Here is a 22,173-nt window from a genome sequence, read left to right as displayed (position 1 = left end):
TTACGAATTGTACATTTAATTTCGTGGTTGCACGTGGTTGAAAATATGTCTGAAGTTCTTTTTAAATGAGAACTTGTTTTTATTTTGTACAGTTTAATCTTGTTATTCGTATGTATATTTAGTATTAGAAATTCAGTATCTTTATTCTGGGGTAAGGTATTTAATAGTTTGAGTTTTTATATTCAAGATTTACCGACCACGTGTTTGTACGGTTCTCGAAATTGTGTGTGGTGATCAGCTTTATCTCGTCAGTCGTTGTACATTTAGTATACAGTATATAATTTGAGTTTTTAGATTCAAGATACACCAACCACGTTTTTGTATGATTATAGAAATGGTGTTTCCTGAATAACATAACTATAAAATTTTAAATGTGAACTATTTAACAAAGCTTAAATTCTAGAATAATTGTATTTTTGCTTTTAATTGGAATTATTGTCTATATCATTGTTCGCTTTCCGTTTTTATTAACAAGACTATTTCTTTGGTTTTATAATGCCACCACGTGCAAAAAGACGTCGTGCGGAAGTCGCGCAAGCGCTTCAAGCCATGGGCGCGGAATCGAGACAGAGGGCCGTTCGCGCGGAACCGATAGTGACGGCACCGGAAATTGACCCCAGACGAATCGTCCGAGCCGGGAACAAGCGAGCAAGAAAGCGATAAAGGTTGGTTGAATATGTTCGCACATGTACCTTTACAGACAAGGCAAAAACTCTGGAAATGGGAATTTATTGATTTGAGGTCCCTTTTGCCTAAATTCCGAGAATCAACCCAGCAAAAAGTCCAAATAAGAAATGGCGAGAAAATTGTCTCTGATTCAAGCGTTATTAAAAATATCGATCGTATTGAAGTTTGGTCAGACGCCTTCTTGATATATATGGCTATATTTTTGTCGAGGCACGGAAACAAACATTTTGAACTCATTCGGTACATGAATAACAGTCGTACGGCAGCGTCCCGTTTCGCCGGGTGGGCCGACTACGATAATCAATTTAGATTGAAAATCGCACAAAATCCGAGCAGTCGTTGGGACATAATCGACCCTGAATTGTGGATGCTATCTATGCATTCAATTTCGCCTATGGCCACTGTCGTGGCTAAGCCATGTTTCGCATATAATAATAAAGGTTACTGCTCTTATACCAATTGCTCATTCGCCCACAAATGCGTAAAATGTGGCTCCCGGCATCCATCTATGCATTGCTTCTGTCAAGCGCCTCACGGTATCCAACGACCGGTTAGACCCACGTTAATGCAATAACCTAACCATTGCGTTTCCGGCCTCATGGTTCATATGCTCTACACAATTACAGATCCTTTAATACAGCTCAGCGATCCGTGGAACCTAGAAAGTATATGGGAGCTCGGCCGAACGCCTATTAAGATTCAAAAGTTGGCCTTACACTTGGCTGAATATTCCAACCAACCTGATGCGTTATATATTTTAAACGGGTTCAGTAATGGATTTTCGTTACATTATGAAGGACCCCGATGACCATTTAATTCTACAAACCTTGTATCAGCCCATGTACACATGGATGTTTTACATGAAAAGTTAACTAGTTTAAAACGCAGAGGTTTATTAATTGGGCCTTTTGAAGTCCCGCCTATTTCAAATTTACGTATAAATCCTGTTGGTCTTGTTCCAAAGTCATCTGGCGGCTGGAGACTAATCACAAATTTATCCTTTCCATCAGGCGCAAGTGTAAATGACTTCATTAAGCCGGCTTTCAGCAGTGTATACGCAAAATTTGACAGTGCCATAGATAAAGTGCGAAATTTGGGTAACGGTGCCTTCATGGCAAAGGCGGACATTGCATCGGCGTTCGATTTATGTCCAGTGCAGCCATCGGATTTTGATCTTTAAGGTATAAAAACTGATATGTGTTATTGGATTAAGAAATCTCTTCCAACGGGTGTTTCGTCGGCTTGTTTTATATTTGAGAAAGTATCTACATTTTTGCATTGGTTAGTTGCAACTAGAGCCTTCGCCATTAACATTAAACATCTCCTTGACGATTTTCTTATGCTAGGGAAAACAAAGCACGAGTGTTTCCTCATAATGGAAAAATTCAAATTAATAATGCGCGATTTAAACATACCATTTAATACAGAAAAATGTCTCGTCCCCGAACAAGTATTAACTTACCTCGGCTTAGAAATTGACGCGCGTAATCAGTTAATTCGAATCCCAAAAGATAAGAAAAGTCTCTTCAATCATAAGATTTACTTCTAAACACTAAGAAAATGAAACTGCGATCGCTACAGTCGATAGTGGGGCTACTTAACTTTATCGCCCGTGCTATTCCTGCCGGGCGTGCATTCAACAGAAGATTCTATGATGCGCTGTCACATGCAAAAAAGGCACACCATCGTATTCGTATGTCCAACGGTTTAAAGGATGACGCTCGAGTTTGGATACGATTTTTTCGCGAGTTTAATGGCACGTGTTTATTCAATGAAGCCGATTGGCTCCATAGTGACGTCATGGAACTCTTTACCGACGCGAGTGGAAATAAAGACTTGGGTTGCGGCTGTTACTTTCACGGCGAATGGTCCTTTTTCCCGTGGCCAGTCACATTTGGTATTGCGCTATTTCAAAACGTTACATTTTTGGAATTAGTACCAATAATTTTATCTCTACATCTATTGGGTGCAAAACTAAGAAATAAAAAGATTAATTTCAGGTCGGATAACAAGGCTCTAGTTGAGATAATAAATTAAAAAAAATCCAAAAATAAAAGTGTTATGTACTTGATAAGACACCTTGTATTATTCACTCTTGAATTAAATATAATTGTAAAATGCGCCCATATCGATGGAATCAAAAACGAAATTGCTGACGCGATCAGTCGTTTTTAGTGGGATCGGGTGCTTCTCCTTCTTCCGGCAATCGCCTCAAGGACGCCGCTCGATATTCCGGAGTCGTTTCCACAGATATTAAATCCGAAAATTAATAAATTAATTAATGCCGGTCTAACCAAAAGAACACATAAAGCCTAGCAATTTGCTTTATCAATGTTTGAAGAATTCTGTCGGATCACCAATAAGTTTTCAACATGGCCTACGTCTGTGGAAACTGTAACCGAATAAATAGCATTCTTATCTCTCCGTCAATACGCGAGTTCAACAGTCAGCCAACATGTGTCTGCAATGAGCTACATCAACAAAATAAATGACATCGATGACTGCACGCGGAAATACATCGTGCGTAAAATGCTGGAAGATTTAAGGCGTACCCATGTGAGAAAATATTCCCGATTTCCCATTTGTCAGTCCGTTCTCCGAATGCTGCTAAAAAATTAGAGTTCACTTGTCGGTCACAATACGAAGTAAAACTGTTTAGCGCTGCATTTTCGTTGGCTTACATAGCACTTCTACGCGTAAGCGAGCTTGCCGTGGCCAGCGCAAAGTCAACGGTGCAGGTCATAATGGCGGAAGATATCATAATTGGGGATAGTTGTATAACAGTATGCATCAGGGCTTCGAAAACTGATCAACGCAGAGATGGCTCGTGCGTTTGCATTCAGATCGACCCCACTGACCTGAATTGTTATAGTGCTATTCTAGACTATTTGAAGTACCGTCCAGACATACAGGGCCCGCTATTCTGTCACTTTGATGGCAGCCCACTTACAATTTATCAATTCAATGCAGTTTTAAAGAAAACTGTGTGCGCAACGGGCTTAGACGATAGCCGATATAAATCTCACTCATTTCGGATAGGGGGTGCATCAGGCATGTTCAACAAGGGCGCTTCGGTACCAGAGATTAAAGCCACGGGCAGATGGAAATCGGATGCATACAAATCTTACATTCGTTAGAGGATATTTTTATTATAATACACCAACATTGTATACGCATTTTGCTCTGATATGTTTTAATTGGTTTAATTATATCAAATTTCGAAAGGTAAAATTCTACACATATTAAAGCATGCTGGCTTTACACTTGAGTCTTTTGATTAAAGCAAATAGTCTAATATGGGAAAGCATATTGTCATATAATACCGTTCCAGGGTTTCTACTGCAACCGAAACTTAATCCAAGAATAACAGATAGGATCATAGTCGTAATAAGAAAATAAAAAAAATGTGGTTATAATGGTGAATATGTGGTATATGGTTGGTTGATGGTGCACTAATTGTGCTTATGTATTTTCAAAATTATGGCGTTGATTCGATCGCCCAAATTGGCTTATGGTGAAAAGCCCGGTGATCATTTTTGGCTATAAGTAAATATAAAATAAATATCAAGTTCTTGGTAGATAACGCCGTTATCGGGTCTGTACCGGAACCGGGACTTAATCCCGGAAGAACATTGTGTTGGTTATATATAATGATATATGGTTGGTTGATGGTGCACTAAATGTGCTTATTCATTTTCAAAAGTATGGCGTTGACACGATCGCCCAAATTGGCTTATGGTGAAAAGCACGGTGATCATTTTTGGCGATAAGTAAATATTAAATAAATATCAAGTTCTTGGTAGATAACGCCGTTCTCGGGTCTCTACCGGAACCGGGACTTAATCCCGGAAGAACATTGTGGTGGTTATGTATATCTGTTACATGTTTGGTTGCTGGTTCACTAAATGTGCTTATTTATTTACAAAGCATATTGCTCATGGTACAAATGTTTGGTGATCAGTTTAGGCTATGTATAAAATAAAATGCAAGTTCTTTTATTTATCTACTAGAACCGGAAACTTATCTCGGAAGAACGAAGTTGGTAATATAAAGGTAAACTGTTGGCTGGCACAGGTAAACGTTTAACGTTTTGAGCATCTGATATTAACTTTCATATTTATCGGGTATTTGAGGTCGCATAAGGAACGTCTGGATAGTTGGTCCATCGATAATAAGAGACGCTTATCATAGGGCAGTAGGCAGTGCAGTCGGTAGTGATCTGGGCTTAAAGGACTCTGGGATCAACATCACCTGGGACTTTAAAGGCGGCATGCGTCTGGAAGACTTACAAGAATCCATTAATTCTATATTGCTATTTAATCAGCAACCTGAACGTTTTATCATCCATTGTGGTGGTAATGAGATCGGTCCCCGTTCAATACTAGGTATATATAATCATTACGTCTGCATAGTAGGCTACCTTCAGCAGCTTCTTCCTGGTACGACCCTAGTTTGTTCTGCAATCCTCCCGCGCATAAGCTGGCGCTACATTGAAAATAACAAAACAGCTAACAAATGTAGACATCGTCTTAATTCTCGTTTAGCGGCACTGTTCTTAGAAAAAGGGGGCTGCTATATCAAATACCCTGACATTGTCGAATCGCCTACCCTTTTTAAATCCGACGACACTCATCTGTCCGAGTTGGGATGCGATATCATGTTGGACACTTTGTCCGGGGCAATTTATAGCTTTCTGTTTGAGCAAAGTTATGTTTTTCAAGACCGATTTTAATTCATTGATATGTGCGTGTCAGGGCTGGCGTGGGTTCATAGCCGCTGTGTGGCGGAAGGACCACTTCCTGTGGCCGTGGTCCTTTTTGGCATAGTTTCCATGAACACACTTCCCTTCTTGTCACAGGGATTTGACACTATATACTGCTTTTTCCAGGTTATATTACACTAATTCGGATTCCCATAGGGTCCCATTATAAAACTGACAACTTTCAACGCATTTTTCTTGTCTTTCCGACGTATCAATTTTTCCGAACCTGGTATCATTTTAAAGATGGATGTGTCCTCTTCCAATAATTGCATTCAAAAACATACCGTCTCGCAACTTCTAAGAAAGTAAATCGCTGTTGAATGCACCCACCGTAGAAAAACCTGTTTTGCAAGCCTAATTTCGACAAATGCCCCACACAATAGAAAAGACACCCCCAAAAGTTCATCTTTTCAGTTAGCTACCAATCCAAGGCATCAAAGTACTCCAGACACATACAGGATATTACAAATATCCACAAAAGACATGTCTCACATTGTTAAATGGCTTTTATTCAAGAAGAGAAAAGGAACTCTTTAGTAATAGGCACTACTTTCGAATGGACCACGGAGGGATACACAATGATTTAGTGTAATGTAACCTTTAAGGGAACTCAACCTTGTCCTATCTTTTTCAAACTTTCTCCACATGAGATTTGAACTATTTGTACAATGAATATGCAATTTGAGTTCATTCGGATGGGCATAAAGGCCTTAAAATGGCGATTAAAAGAGGCGACTAAATTGGCCGCAGCAGTGTCGAAATGCATGATTTTTAGTCTTAGTCACGACAGCTGATTTTTTGTCCCCAATAATTATTACGCGTAACTTTAATGGCAAAAAATGGTACCATTGCATGCGAAATTAATCAATACATCAGGAAAAGGCCCCAATAAATGTATTAATTGTGAATCAGTACACTTTTCTTCATGAAAAATGAGATTTTTTTTAAATTTTAAGCCTTTTTTTTCAATGAAAAACTCACTTACAGCCTATAAAATCATGTTTTTTAAGAAAATTGTTATTATTTGCATTAATGACAATTAAAACATTCAAACTGCAGTTAAAAGAATGAATGGAATGATGATAAGAGGCAAAATTTGCAGCTTTCAAGCCTATGCAAGCCTACAACCCAAAATTATCACTCAAAAAGGTGCTAATTGCTTCTTCGACAGCTTACAATGCAATGTGATGTTTTTTGCACATCCAGATAGTCTCTTTCCTATATAAAGGTCTTATTAGCTACATTTCATTCAGTGTTCTCTCTCAAACCCAGTGGTGATGGCTTAAGTTGTAGCAAAAATGCCCAGAGTCTCTAAGCAAAAAGCATGTTTGCTAAAGAATTCCTACGCGAAGGGTCACACTAGTGTCATGATGGGAAAGTCATTTGGGTATGAATCCTCTGTAGTTCAGCGTTCATTCGTTCGACTACCTGGGGATGACTATCAGGATCGAATTTCCCAGCTTGATGAAGTGTTGACCTTTCAGGATGTTGATGGATCGTCCACAAGCGCTGCACCACTGCGGCCGCGGTCCAGGACACGGAGTAGGATTGAGGAGTACACAAACCCGGAGTCAGGTAAGGTTCATCCAGACCTATTAACAAATAAAATTTATAGGCCCCTGGAACTTGGCATTATGTTCAATACTGAAATAAGGAAACATATAGAGGATACATCATGCCATGGCTTTCTCATGATTGACACGGCAAACTCGAGGAACTGGGGATTTGGCTCTAGTGAGCGGCTAAAATGTGACTCGTGCTCGTATGTAAGCCCGTACTATAGGCTGTATGAGGAGTTGGAAACCGGCAAACGGGGCAGAAAACCTGCCAAAATCAATGTCGGCTTACAAACAGGTCTCATGACCACTCCCATATCCAATACTGGCATGAGTCGCATTCTGGCACACGCTAATATTGCCCCCCCAAATGTATCCGCGATGCATCGGGCTGCCGGTAAAGTGTCTAAGGCAATGGTAGCCCTCAATGAGAAAGACATGCATGACATAAGGGAAAAGATCAAGCAAGACAATAGGCTGTGTGGATTAAAGGATGGAACCAAAGTGAATGTGGAGGGTGACACTTGCTATAACAACCCACTGTTCAACTCTGGTGGACACACCCCGTTCCAAGGTGGTACGATTGCGGTTACAACCATGTGCGAAAACAACACCCGGTCCAAAAGGATCATTGGTGTTCATGTCGCTAACAAGTTATGCATGGTTGCCAGCCGCCTTCGTAACCAAGGAATTGCAGTGGATTGTCCAAATCATGACGGAAAATGTACGGCAAACATGTCTGAGACGGACGTTATTGGGAACGAAGAAAAGTGGAACGAGCAGGTTGCCCGGAAAATTAACACAGACCTTAACATAGCCTCATTCACTGGGGATGGTGACTCCAAGGGCCACAGTGGGGTTGATAAGGCTCAGGTCCAGCAAACAGTTCACTTCAAAGATTTGAGGCACTTAGGTAACTCTCTAAAGAGAGCTATCAATAAGGCTCAATTTAGCAGTGGAATGTTTGCTGGACCCGCTTCGAAGAGAGCAAACTTTCAAAACAGGTTTGCTCTGTCAATCCGAGCACGATGCATGTCTGAGTTGACAAGAGCACACAAGAAATACAAAGGTAATATAAAGGAAATTGAAAATCATATGCCCAAAGTAATTTCAAGTATTATTTTATGCTACAAGGGCTACTGTGGAGCATACTGCTCAAAGCATAGTTTGGCCTGTCGTGGTTCTGCTGGCGGCAAGAACAAAGCAAAGTTATATCTGCCAGAGAACTGTAAGCTCAAGATAGCAATATCTGATGAAGCTCTGCTTAAGACATGCATCCAAATTGTACTTGGTCCTGAAAGCATTGGCAGTACAAGGCTTCAGACCTCAACCCAAAAGTGTGAGGCTGTCAATCGCGCTTACCAGACCGCAATGCCCAAGACAGTGACTTTCTCCCGTAACTGCACAGGCCGCATCCACAGCACAATCCTTAAGCTCAATCATGGTCTGGCTGACTCTGCAATAGTAAAATCTGAATTTACAGGTGCTCATTTGTCTAAAGGTTCTAGGGTTATTGCCTATCTTCTTAAAAGCAAACACAATGACATGCTAAAGAAGACATGTGCATTTCAGAGAAGACGTAAGGCTGCCCGGTACTTGGCTAGGAAAAGGCGCTATGCTCTTCACTCTGAAATTCATTATTCTAAGGGCTTGACAGATCCAAAGCCAGATTTCAGTGACATCTCACAGCTAAATGACCACAGCTACAGCTAAATGTGCTATATAAATAGAAAAGAAAGTTACTTTTCTGAAGAACTAGTGCTACTAACTCATCGGCTATGTTGCTCCACTGGCCGCAAGTCTGTAAATAGTGTACATATGTAAATAAGTAGTCTACTGCATGCACCGCACCCATATATCCACTGTAAATACACAACTTAGTAAGTGCTTTTACCAGAAAACAGAAATTCATGTTTAAATTAAACAATCAGGATAATGATGCCCATTAAAATCATGTCCAATGCACCGGTCAGAGCAAGACAGCCGCTGATTGTTCACTATCTGCGGCTCAAGGGACAAATGGTCAGGCCTACAACAAAGAGAAAAGTGACATAAATGAGATACATGCATGTCATTTGGCATATATGGCATCTTGTGTTCCACCTGAAACTTCAATCTATGGACATAATAATATTTACTAACAAGATCAGTTGGAAATTTAACCCTTATCCTTCCATACCGAGTCCCCTTCCCATCCCGAACAGTCCCAAACCACCTAAAACACCCCTTTGGACCAAAATATTGGCATCTTTCATCTATTCTTGCACCCAAATCATCCAAAAAATCATTAAAACTCATTTTCTACTTATCTTGTCTGCAGACGAATCTCTGTGACCTTGACATTGCAGTAAAAGTGCTTTTTAAAGGTTATATTACACTAATTCGGATTCCCATAGGGTCCCATTATAAAACTGACAACTTTCAACGCATTTTTCTTGTCTTTCCGACGTATCAATTTTTCCGAACCTGGTATCATTTTAAAGATGGATGTGTCTTCTTCCAATAATTGCATTCAAAAACATACCGTCTCGCAACTTCTAAGAAAGTAAATCGCTGTTGAATGCACCCACCGTAGAAAAACCTGTTTTGCAAGCCTAATTTCGACAAATGCCCCACACAATAGAAAAGACACCCCCAAAAGTTCATCTTTTCAGTTAGCTACCAATCCAAGGCATCAAAGTACTCCAGACACATACAGGATATTACAAATATCCACAAAAGACATGTCTCACATTGTTAAATGGCTTTTATTCAAGAAGAGAAAAGGAACTCTTTAGTAATAGGCACTACTTTCGAATGGACCACGGAGGGATACACAATGATTTAGTGTAATGTAACCTCCAGCCGTTCTCGGGGGAATCTGTTAATACAAATCGTCCCAGCCTTGACATTTAAATGCCAAACCTTTTTTAGTGAATAAATTGTGTCTAAATATTTTCTTGGTGTTTTTCGTTGAATAATAATGTTTATTCGCTTAACGCAAAGGCTATTTTCCACTCTAACTCTAAACACCCCTCTTTATGAAATGCTATACTCCAATGTATCACTTAGACTCGTCCAATTATATAAACCGCTTGTTTTCCTCGCAGTCATTCCTTTTCGAGTTGACCAGTAAACCGAGTAAGTCACTGCTTTCAGAATTTTACATTTAACCACCCTCCCTCCTCCTATATTACTTATTGTTACGCGATGCTTGCCAGATTTTGTTAAATTTCAGTATTGGCGAGTTTGTCAACCTCCCTTAGAAACATACATCGTCAAGGCTAGGTCAAATATGTACAGACTTCAACTCCCGACGACAGGATCCTGTGTAATGTACTGTACCAGTGTTGGAGAACAAAGACTTATGTTTATCGGCATAGTTTCCATGAACACACTTCCCTTCTTGTCACAGGGATTTGACACTATATACTGCTTTTTCCCGCCGTTTTCGTGGGAATCTGTTAATACAAATCGTCCCAGCATTGGCTTTTAAATGCCAAACCTTTTTTTAACGAATACATTGTGTTTAAATATTTTCTTGGTGTTTGCCGTTGAATAATATCTTTAGTTATTCAATGTGAAATTACAACACGTCACATATTTAACTTTGGAAACAAATATCAAAAAATTACGCCAAACATTAATGAGATTTAAAGAGAAATTTAATTTGCATTTTCTCCTTCATGTCGCATCGACTTCTTCATTGTGGCTGTAAGGCTATCTTTATCGGTTTACTTGCCTTTTACTTCTTGCTCTTGCACTAAAAGACAATATGATTTCCAAATAATGTTATAAAACACGACCTCGTTGAGAAAATAAAGTCGGTTTACCGTCAAGAGGAATGTCTGTTATAGGCATGTACTACCTGTTTTTAAGATATTTCGTTGTCAATTAGACGACAAATACATTAACAAAACTTTGTAAACAAACACACTATTCAAAATAAGCGTAAACGTAATCCACTGTGAAAACCTTAAACAGTAAACCTGTGAAGTTTTACAATAATAAACTGTGTTTAAACAGTCGTTGACACAAAATACATGGCTTGTAGATTTCTGTCTCAGTGTTAACGAGTATTAAGATATCTCATCACTTATATTTGTTCATTTATGTCATATTGATTTAAATTTGTATTGTGATAATGCATTGAGATATAATTTATAACGATGAATTATGATAAACAATTTGTAAAAAGCTTTACAAAAATAACAATTTATACAAATCAAGCAAGATAATCAAACGTGCAATAAAATTAGATACGACGTATGTCCAAATGTTTCATAAAGTGTTCGCATGAACTATCATGAGATTGAGAACTTATAGCTTGCTGATTGTTGTAAACAGGAAACTCTGGTTAGTTAATTGCGAGCTTAAGACAAAAGGAAAGTCATACGTTTATCGGTTAGAATGTATATTGGAATAAACATACTCAGTTAAGTGAATACTATTATTCATACTCAATATTCAAATATACATGTCATGAATCAATACGCGCTAATCGTATATGACGTCGATATAGATGTTATCACCAACTCAAACCCGGTTAACTCGCGGGTCGGGTTGAGTCGCGGTATTTCATAAGCGCCCTTTGGATTTTGTTTATAAACAAACCTGCGTGACCTACTTGTTAAATCTGACAACAAACATCTCTCGCTACAGATTGGAATCGATTTTTAGTAATTAAATGTTGTAAAACTCAGACTTTATCAAGATTTGAATTTGTATCGTTCAGTTAATTGTCGTACCGAAAAAATACGACATTGCCTGAAAATAACTGTGCTATTTATTTTATTTGATGTCTTATATTCCAAATATTTAAATTGTTAGATACTTTATTGATTGTTACTTTGAAGGGTATCTCAGATCTTTGATAACTCATGTTTAATTTAAAATTGGTGCTATTTACCGCGAATCTACCGGGAGAAAAACAGTGGTGTTGGATTTGTTTCTACGGCAGTTAATATTGAAAGATTTGCGCCTTAACATTGCAGTTGTCAAATAAAGTTAAGTTAAATAGGATTGTCCTTTAAATCAATTATCTGATATATGAAGATCGTTTCTAGACGCAAGTGAATATTACTCGAGTACCGCGAGTCAACCGTGTTGCAGTATAATATACACAAGCAAACTAACACACTTCTGCGTTAAATTAAAATATCTACTAGATTTTTTGCTAATAATGAGCTAGAATTAAACACTGAATCTCTTCCACAGAGTTCACATTTACAAATGTTATTTATGTCAAGTTACACGTTATAAATATGAACACCTAAAGCTCATGTTTGTCAACTTAAAATATGTTTTTCATTGACGTTTAGGTGTAACATGAAACAAAAACGCAGTTATATAGGAACTACACAAAACAGCACATGAACCAAACTAACCAGCTTGATGTTTTCTTTATTGTTACGTATCTTCATGTTACTGAGAACATGTGTCAAAGTTTTTGTTTATTTTCAGTCGATTCACAGAAACGGCATTTACATATTCAGATAAAACAGAAGAGCATTTGCGCGGCCTCCCCTAGTGTTAATACGTTCCAAAGCCTTCGAAAGGTCAGTGCAAATGGACAAGAAGCTATTGTTAATTAAACGACGCTAATTTGTATAATTACGTTATCTCCGGATGCATCTGAGTCTTTGATAAATTCCAATTCATCGGTTTGCGCTCCCCGCGTACACAACCTAAACCAGAACAAACCATAACAATACGCATTTTCATATGCATATCATTGCTTTATTAAGATTTAAACTAAATTTATCCCGTGTGAAAAGAATGTATTTGATTGTTTGACACCGTTAAAAATGGTAATCACTGTTTACCAATTCTATGAGTTAACGAACACTGATATGTTTATTTTCAAATGTGGTTGTTATTTTACGATCCATCCCCTTTATTGAAAGTTGCTTATTTTACAGTCATAATCTGTCGCATTCACTTCAGCAAGTTAATAACTTCAGCAAGTTTCAAATTTACAGTATAATGATACTTATATAATTACTGATAAGACATTTACGTAGAAACAACTGTGGTGGTTTTCTTTTTAATTTCATGATTTTTCAAGCGTTTTATAAATGTTTTTAGTTTTATCTTAGTATATATTTTGGACGATCAAAAACAGTATAATGTAACAAAGTGTACAAACAACCCGTTGACTAGTTGGAACACGCTTCTACATTTGCTTAAGCAAAAGCGCGAAAATAAAGTTTTGTCATTACATAATATTAAATTTGATATGTATATCTTTGATTGAATGGTATTACGAATTAAATGAAACATCTTCATTCGATAGAAGAAAAAGATTCCTTTAATTTAAATAATGTGTTAATAAAATTAACTTAATAGACAAATGCGTATGCTTTTTTTATATATATTTTAAAAAGGCTCACGCCATTCTTATAATATTAACATTGCTTTAGAGAATATTAAAATTATTTCAAAACTTATGTAACAAGATATACAGTACAATTTGTCGTCACAACCGCCCCTGACTTAATTTTCATTTTCTAAACTAGTGGCAAGTTTGTACCGTAAATATATCCAAACCATTAGACATTTTAGGAAATAAAATAAAAGCGATCAACGTTTGTTTTGCAACCATTTGTCAAGGAATAAATATGTTTGCGTCTATTGTGTAAGAAGAAGAATAAGACGTGCTTTAGAATATAAAGAAAACATTTATGACAAACATGTATCATATCAGAAGAGTTTTATGCGGTAGTATTGTTCTTTCTTTTTCATTCAATTTCAATTGTAGCTGCTGCTGTAAGGTAGGACAATCCATATTTTCAAAACAAAGTAATGATGTTGATTTTGATGATTTTATAGATTCTTTAAAATGTAATTTTACTTTGCATTTACAAGTGGTTGACGAAAGCATCTAACATTTAATTATACAATAGGTCAGATATTTTGTTCGGAAAAAAGTGTATACTTTATGACAAATTTCACGTTATGAAACAAGACCTGCACGCATGTTTTATGGATTTGTCTTTGAAGTAGGCTATAGATAGATAGATTATAGATAGATTTATTTCGGCATAGGAAGCATATACACAGTTCACAACATAACATCGAATAAAATAATAAGCAATTATTAAAAACTTTATCATGTACAATAAACTATGGCATGCTCACCAAACCAAGGATAACACAAAAAAGAGCAAGCCCTTATTTCCATTGTGGTGCTTATTATTGGTGGCATGACAAAAAGAGGCAGACCTTAAACATCACTATGTTGACCTTAAACATAACTATGTTCATAGTAAAATAATTATTTAATGAAATAAAAAATATATATCACCGTTCAAAAGAGATCAAACTAATTTTCACAGTAGTGCTCAGAAAAAATTACAGGAGCTGGAAACTAAGATCAATTGATAATGTTATCAATTATTGCAACACATAAATATTTTGACAGTTGTAATTTGATGATATGAGGTATCATGAATTATCTAAATTAAATATATTGCTAAAATATATGTTATGAAGTATGAACTATAATTATTAAAAATAAAAACCTAAGCCGAAGTTAATATCTGCTTATTAAAAGTGAAAAAATACACATATATGAAAAATTAAATATTATTTATTAAATGACTTTTAATGGCAACCTTAAAGCCTTCTAACCTGTTGACCTCTGTAAGTGACTGTAAGGGGTAAAGAGTTCCAGAGTTTAATGCTGTTAAAATAAAAAGGATTTGGAACCATGACATTTGACCTTGGGTAAACAATACCCAACCTTTTTACTAAGCCTAGTGCTGTAATTATGCATAGAATCTTGGGAAACAAAGTGTTCACTCAAGTAATCTGGAAAAAGGCCATTTCTTATTTTGAAGACATGACATAACATTATTTGATTTACTCTCATGTGAACTGGTAACCAGTATTAACGACATTCGAGTTATTCGCCATCCGTTAAGAGTAAAAAAAACAGCAAAGCTTAATCAACCAAAAGCATGAAACGCTCATGACAATGCAATGCAATGACCAGTTATGTGTGAAACATGTGCATTCCTAATTCCGATAACAGTGTTGTGTTTAGATAACCGCTAGAAATATAAAAGCATGTTACGAAACAACTTCATTTGCAAGGTAATGTGGATTCATTGCATATTTTATTGTACATTTATTGAGTGTTAAAGCAGAGCAACGGTAACTTTTCGACAACGACTTAACGATTGTACGTGACATGTATTGAATCAAACTCAAAATACAACATTGTGAGTATTAAAAATAGTATTTTCTAAGAAGCCCACCCGTTCCCAGCAAAACCCCACATTTCGTTGAAATCGTGTTTAAAAGAGGCTCTAAAATACTTTCAATTAAAGAAACTTAAATTATACACGTCAAAATACATTATCAAGCTTATTCCATTAAAACACAAAACATTTTCGTTAATAATGCATGTTAATTATTTCCATTGATTGTGGCTTTATATTTTATTTGTTTACATTAGTATCATGAAAAGCTACACTATTTGAGTATTATGTTTTTCGAGTTGTGCTGGAGAAAAAAAACACTAAATATTTTGACAATTTTGATAATTAAATAACACAATAACAATAAGTATTAAACAAAGTGAATACAAGTTTGATTTTTAATTTCCTATAATTGTTACACCCATGTCTGATGTGTTTTTGAAAACAATTATACAATGTTAATGTTTTTACGTTGATATTATGTTCATTTTGGCAAAATAAACAAACATTTTAATACGGGTACGACATATGTTATTTCTGTTCAGATGTTAAAATGCATTTTTACGAGTATCATTATTGAATAATGTTTGAGTCTTTGCTGTTTTGCGTCTCTTCTTACAGCTCGTCTTTCGCATGATATTCGATATGATCCGTTTAAATTAGAATAAGAGAGTGACTCTATGTTTTAGAAAATAAAGCTGTGGATCCTTTACGATGCATCAGTTTAAGCTTGCAGATAAAAAAAACCGATTTATTTTACCAAATTGCTGCTTATGACACATAATAGAAAATGCTCGTTAATGGTATTATTAAGAAACAATCTAAAATTGTGTGCATGTATACATAAAATTAACCCAAAAATATCCCTGTTTGTTAAGGAGATACATTAGAAAATATGTATATGTATAAAAAATAATCACAGGTATCTTACCACATTGTAAAAATGAATTTAATAACGCGGAACCATGAAAGTATCACATCACATGAATTTGAATATGTATTTATGTTGTGCAGGCCCATTTAAATACAAAAAGCTGCAATTACTTCGAAACCACCCGATCTGCCATTTCGTGCGTATGCTAAAATATGTTTTTTTATAAAAACAGCGATGCAAAAATGTGCATTCATTACTGTTTCCTTCCAAAACCGTATCTCTATTTCATTGTAATATTGAAAGTAGAAATTAAACTATGTTATCGTGTGAGAATTAATAATGCGGTCATTCAGAAGATTACCGCGACAGCTTTTGGATTGTTGTTTTACACACAATACTTGATAAACAAAAATCTGGGGCAAGTACGAGATTTTGCTAGTCCTACATGCGCTTTAAACCCGGAAAACTTAGCATCAACAGTTTCAAGTATGTTATCCCAGTTTTTATTATTGTATATTTATTGCTGTTGCTTTGCTGTTAAAATAGCGTATCAGAAAAAAATGCACCACTTATCGTTCGCTATTTTTCATATATAAATATAATGTACTGCTTAATCGATGAGATTTCGAAACAATAAATATAGTGTACTTCAGATTGACGCAATATTTTTCATAAACTCTAGCTCAAATTACGTATTGATATTCGTTCATGTATTATGATCGCGTGCAAAATCACATACGGACTTGTGTTACCGGCTCAAAATACCTGTCGAGTGCGTTATTATACACCATAAAATAAGTAATTAAAAAAAAGTAACTCAACATGATATAGGTTTTATTACGTCTACACTGTTTGAATCTTACTCTTAGATGAAATATGATGTCATTTGATTCCAATTTGTGTTACTTTATTGCTTTGTAATCTGCCTGCGAGTTTCATTGTTCCGATGTATTAAAGTTGGCTTGTGCAGAAAACGTAAATGACCTCTTCCGTAGGAGTAGGCATAAGAATGATTTACGCCGCTTTTATACTGTTTTCCCCAATTATTTATGTAAAACAATTATTAACAATCCTTTTCTCATTTTAAACGTTGATAATGATATAAATTAATATGACAGCAGCTGTATTATATTGCAAAGGCAAACGACACTAACTATAGCGTGCACATAGAAGATCAGGTCTACGTATAAATGTACATGAGACTATTATAAATGTCTCTGACAAATGTGTGATATTGCTGAATTATTCAGACATTACTAATGCTCCAATAAGGCACAGTGCACTGGAGATTTTGTCTTATTAAAGGACGAGGACTTCACATGTTTAAACAACATTTTCCGAACAAACTTTTTTTTAATACATTTTCATTCGTTGTTCAATAAACAACTTAATTAACAGAATAATAACCTATCAAATTAATAAAAGATACTCCCAAACCTAAAAAAAAGCTTCGTTATTAATTTGTGCTTAGGAAAAAATGAAAGCTCACATTAAAGGTGCATATTTAATATTAATAAAAAACGCGTCGAAAAACGGTAGCATTTCTAGATCAAGTTAACATGATAGGATTGGTACCCAGACATAACTTTTGATTGCAATACTAGCCCACTGAAGTTGATCAAAATCCATTTTCGCTAGACAATAAATTGAAACAACTGGTGAAGCATTTAAAAAAACAAAAACATTTTGTATATGAATATTAAAGTTATTTATTAGATAACAACGTACTAAAGTTGCTTTCTACTGCTGAAGTAAATTTACGGACTTACTTTGAAATTGCTTGCAATTGCTTTTGTTTCAGGTCAATAGTTTTAACGTTTAATGCCGGAATACGTATATATCTAAAGATGCATCAAACATATTGATTTTATATCGACTTCGCTGGACATCACTTTCTCTGTCATATTGACGCCGGTTGATTCGGATTGCTTCACTTTGTCTTGCAACTATTACAGCCTTGTTTAAATTTTAACATTTGTCAGAACCCTTTTATGACTTGAAGTACATGTACTGCACTAATTATTAATTTTAATATGTACATACCCATGGAGTGTGGTTGTGTCATTCGAGCAGGTTAAAACTTTCAATGAAGACAAGACGAAGCTCTCCAGAGGATATGTAGAAGCAAGCGTTTCCTACCTAAACTGTCTAAATTGAAAAACGCACCCAGTATTTACTCGGTGTCACAATCATGAGTTGATGGCGAAAATCAGAGAAATAAACGAGACGTTTTGAAGGTGAACATGTGATTTAGTTATATTCAACGCATGTCTAACCACAATATATACGGATACAACTAAAATAACCAAAACATAAACACATTAAAGAACAGCCACCTGTTCTTTTTACATTGTCAGATACCAAAAACTTTATAAATGTATAAATGACTAATAATCTCATTAGGAACACAATGATGCCAATCTGTGTTCTTAAATATGAGGAGGGCATGGGTACATCTGATGAAAAGGAAGTCGATAGCGAGTTGAAACTAACGTTTGAGTGTTGATCTTTTCACTTGGTACACCATGAATGCTATGTAATCAACTACGCGCACATGTGTGCTGTGTACACATTATCCTGTGAATGCAATAATTTTAAGTTAGATTCCTAACTTCTGAGTATACATTTTGTTTGCGTTTAAAAAAAATTATATTCAATATACGACATACAATGTATACATGTATATGATCATAATTTTGTTTGCTATTATTTGTCAAATATTGGTAAGACCAGCCATAACCGAACCGTATTTTATAAGACCTCCTTTCGATGTTAAATGCGAAGACGCCCGAGCATATAATTGTAATGGCATGTAGTTTTTCCTAACAAAAAGCTACTGGGCATTTTGCTACCCCAGTCCATTAACAATTATACCACTTGTACCGTACATATGTAGCGCATTTAGCATGTTTGTGTTTACCATTCCAGGAGTTACTGGCAACGCCGGCGTGGTGGCTATTGCGATTAAGCAGAAAATTCCGCAGTAATGTCACTGCAGGGGAAGAAATACGGAATGCGAAACGTTTTGAGTCACAGAAAACACAATTTTGAACATGATTTGCATTGTTTTTTCTTGATCCAATCACCTGAACGAAAAGTTACCGGATCGAAAGCTCATTGTATTGTTTGTAAATTGTCATTTATGTTGTACTTCTGAATCCAAATAGCGAGTCAAACAAGTGCACATGTCTGCTAATGTCTTTGTAAAGTTTCAAAGTAAACAGGGCTATTGCACAAAAGTCAATGAATGGACGAAAAGGGCGGACAGATGATGATTAACCTGTTAAAATATCAATTAATAAATATCTTCGTTACTTGAAATTGTGGAAACTGGATTAAATTGCATTTTAATCAATAAAAATTAGCAAACAGATTTCTGGATCGAAACTCAATTATCTTGCATATCTCAAATATATATTTAGTCTAATGATAAAAGTCAGAGTCTTGATAAATTATGAATTGGTTAATGCTGATTTAGTTTTGTTCAAGTCATTTTATATGTCATAAATCACAGTATTACAAAATGTTCCTATAACGTTTAATTCACTACAACAAAACTCATACATTAGAAATAATCTACTCATATCACATAAATAATTCGAATCAAAATACAATGGAGAAAAGAGTATTATATAGTGATACTTACAATCGATTTCCGTTTGAGAATTAACGATACGTTTGGAAATGTGTGTATTTTAATAAATAATATAACAGGAAATTAATCAAACACTATTTCGCAATGCCATAATCAGTCACATCCACCAATCGTGAATTTAATAACCTAGAACGATTTAATCAATTGCTAAAAAACACCTGGAATGTGTGAAAATTGCACAAACGTGTTTAGCTCTTGAAAACATGTATCGTTGCTTTAGTTTCTACATACATTTCGAAAAATTCACTCCAGAAAAAGTGTCAGTAGATAACGATTTTTGTCCGCTAGTCAAATATTGACTTATTTCGAAGCTCAGTTTTACAACGCCCTTTGAAGCATAAACAATTATGAATCATTAAATTGCGCATGTATGCGTATATTATGCTTCTGTTTTTTAACTATTTGTAAACTACTTGGAAATTTAAAAAAAAAAAAACACTTTCATGAAGAAATTCATACAAAAAATTGAACACGAACACTCTCTTCGATGGCAACTCAAACCAAGTATGCCTTGCACAACTGCAATTGTGGAAGGAATGAAACTGATTACTATTAGTATGATATAATTTATCAGAAGAGTTATTTAGCGGCGTGTTACTTTCTTTTCATTTTCGATATAAATTAAAGGAATGAATCAGTGATCGAATCTCTGAGCACGTGTTTTAAAATGGCGATAACGAAACATGAAATTTAAGCGATAACCCATTTAAAACATCAGCAATTCATCAGTGAACTTTCTGTCTGCACTTGACATCTGTTTCTCCCAATGCGGTACTGTTTCTTAGACAAATTATTGCTTTCCGCAGATTGAATTCGTTATTACGTACACACTTGTGTATATCGAGTATTTTCTGATCGATTTAAATGCACTATTAAAGTAGATTGTGTCGTGATTTTAGTGGCATTAACTTTTTAAAGAACCAGTGCCTAAATTAAATATGAGTCTTATGCCCACCAGGTCTGTAGATACTAGAAACTCTCTATGTACAATAGACACCAACTAAACACTGACAAGATTTATTCACGATTTCCTTGCACGCATGGTCTTGTGATATTGATATATGTACGGGAGAATGTACTTTCAATGGTTTAAATAGGAATCCATTCCTTTGATTACATATGCATTTTATGACGTTTTATTTTTAAGAATAAACGTACGCTACTCTTGTAAAATACTAACTACTTATAATAGCAAATGCATGTATATAGGTAATTTGCTGTTATTTTAGTTTATATGTATTTATTAATGTCACTTATCTTTTTCTTAGTTATACGTTATTACTTTTACCGATATTATGTTTAAAGGGAAACGATTTTTACTTTATAACAGCTTTTTTGTATGACTTACCCATGTCAGTTAGTCTCGTTGTGGCTCAAGCAAAGAGGGACAGGATATATACCTTGCTTGAGCGCAGGATAAATACCTATCAACAACTGAGACAAGCTGCAATGAGGAATACCTTAATATCTCAACATATATGTTGTCATCAACGGGCGAAATCGGTTTTAATTCCAACGCTCAAAGTACAGAACATTATTTACAATAGTGAACAATAGCTATTAAAAGGAACTTGTGTTTGCAAAGTTTGTGTTTCTTGTTCAATTGCATTTTCGGAGATATAAGTAACTTTCCTAAGTGAAAAGTTGATGAATTCCACCATTTACAAAAGGTTAAAACGTACAAAGGAGGCTCAAAGCTCATAATTTAAAGCTTGACTAGTTTTACTTTTTAAATTTCTGATCAAATTTTAATAGGGAATCCGAAACTTTTCTGCGTATAATTTTAACGATATTACTATCGCCAGCAATGCTCGTTTGCAAAAAAAAATTCAAAAGAAACAAACATGAAATATGCAAAGACCTACGGATTTTTACGAATTCCCTAAAGTGTTCTGATTGAGCTTTGAGAATAACTATAATATTTGTATAACGCGAAGATCGATTATTTCCATATGAATCACATATAATGGTACGTTCACGAATTCAATCCTTACTATTATGCAAAGTGAAACTTATTTTTAAGATAAAATATGGTTAATTTAGCATTTGAATTCAATACATAAATGCAATAGTTCAGCGCAATTATTTGTTTTAACTGTGATGCTTTTGTAGTTGTTTTGTGTGTAATTATTGCTGTGTTCGTATTTCATGAAAATTCATGACATTATATAGTTGGAACATATTCGGAAATACTAACTTTTGTTCAGCGAGATGCTAGAAACATGCATTTTTTAGATTGATTTAATTTTCTGCATCATTAATAATGACAGAAATTAGATTTTAAACTCAGTTTGCATGTAATATTATTTCATCAATTACTCATGTTGAGATAGTAAGCTTTGGTAATGAACAAATGATTTAGCGTTGTCAGACAAAATTAATGGTAAACTTCAACACAGTAGTTGTTCGCTTCTGGCTTTCCTTTAGAAAGCCGAGAGCATTACTTGGTATCCATA

Source organism: Dreissena polymorpha, chromosome 5 (genome assembly GCF_020536995.1).
Source record: "Dreissena polymorpha isolate Duluth1 chromosome 5, UMN_Dpol_1.0, whole genome shotgun sequence".
Lineage (NCBI taxonomy): Eukaryota > Metazoa > Mollusca > Bivalvia > Myida > Dreissenidae > Dreissena > Dreissena polymorpha.
This window is presented reverse-complemented; position numbering follows the sequence as displayed.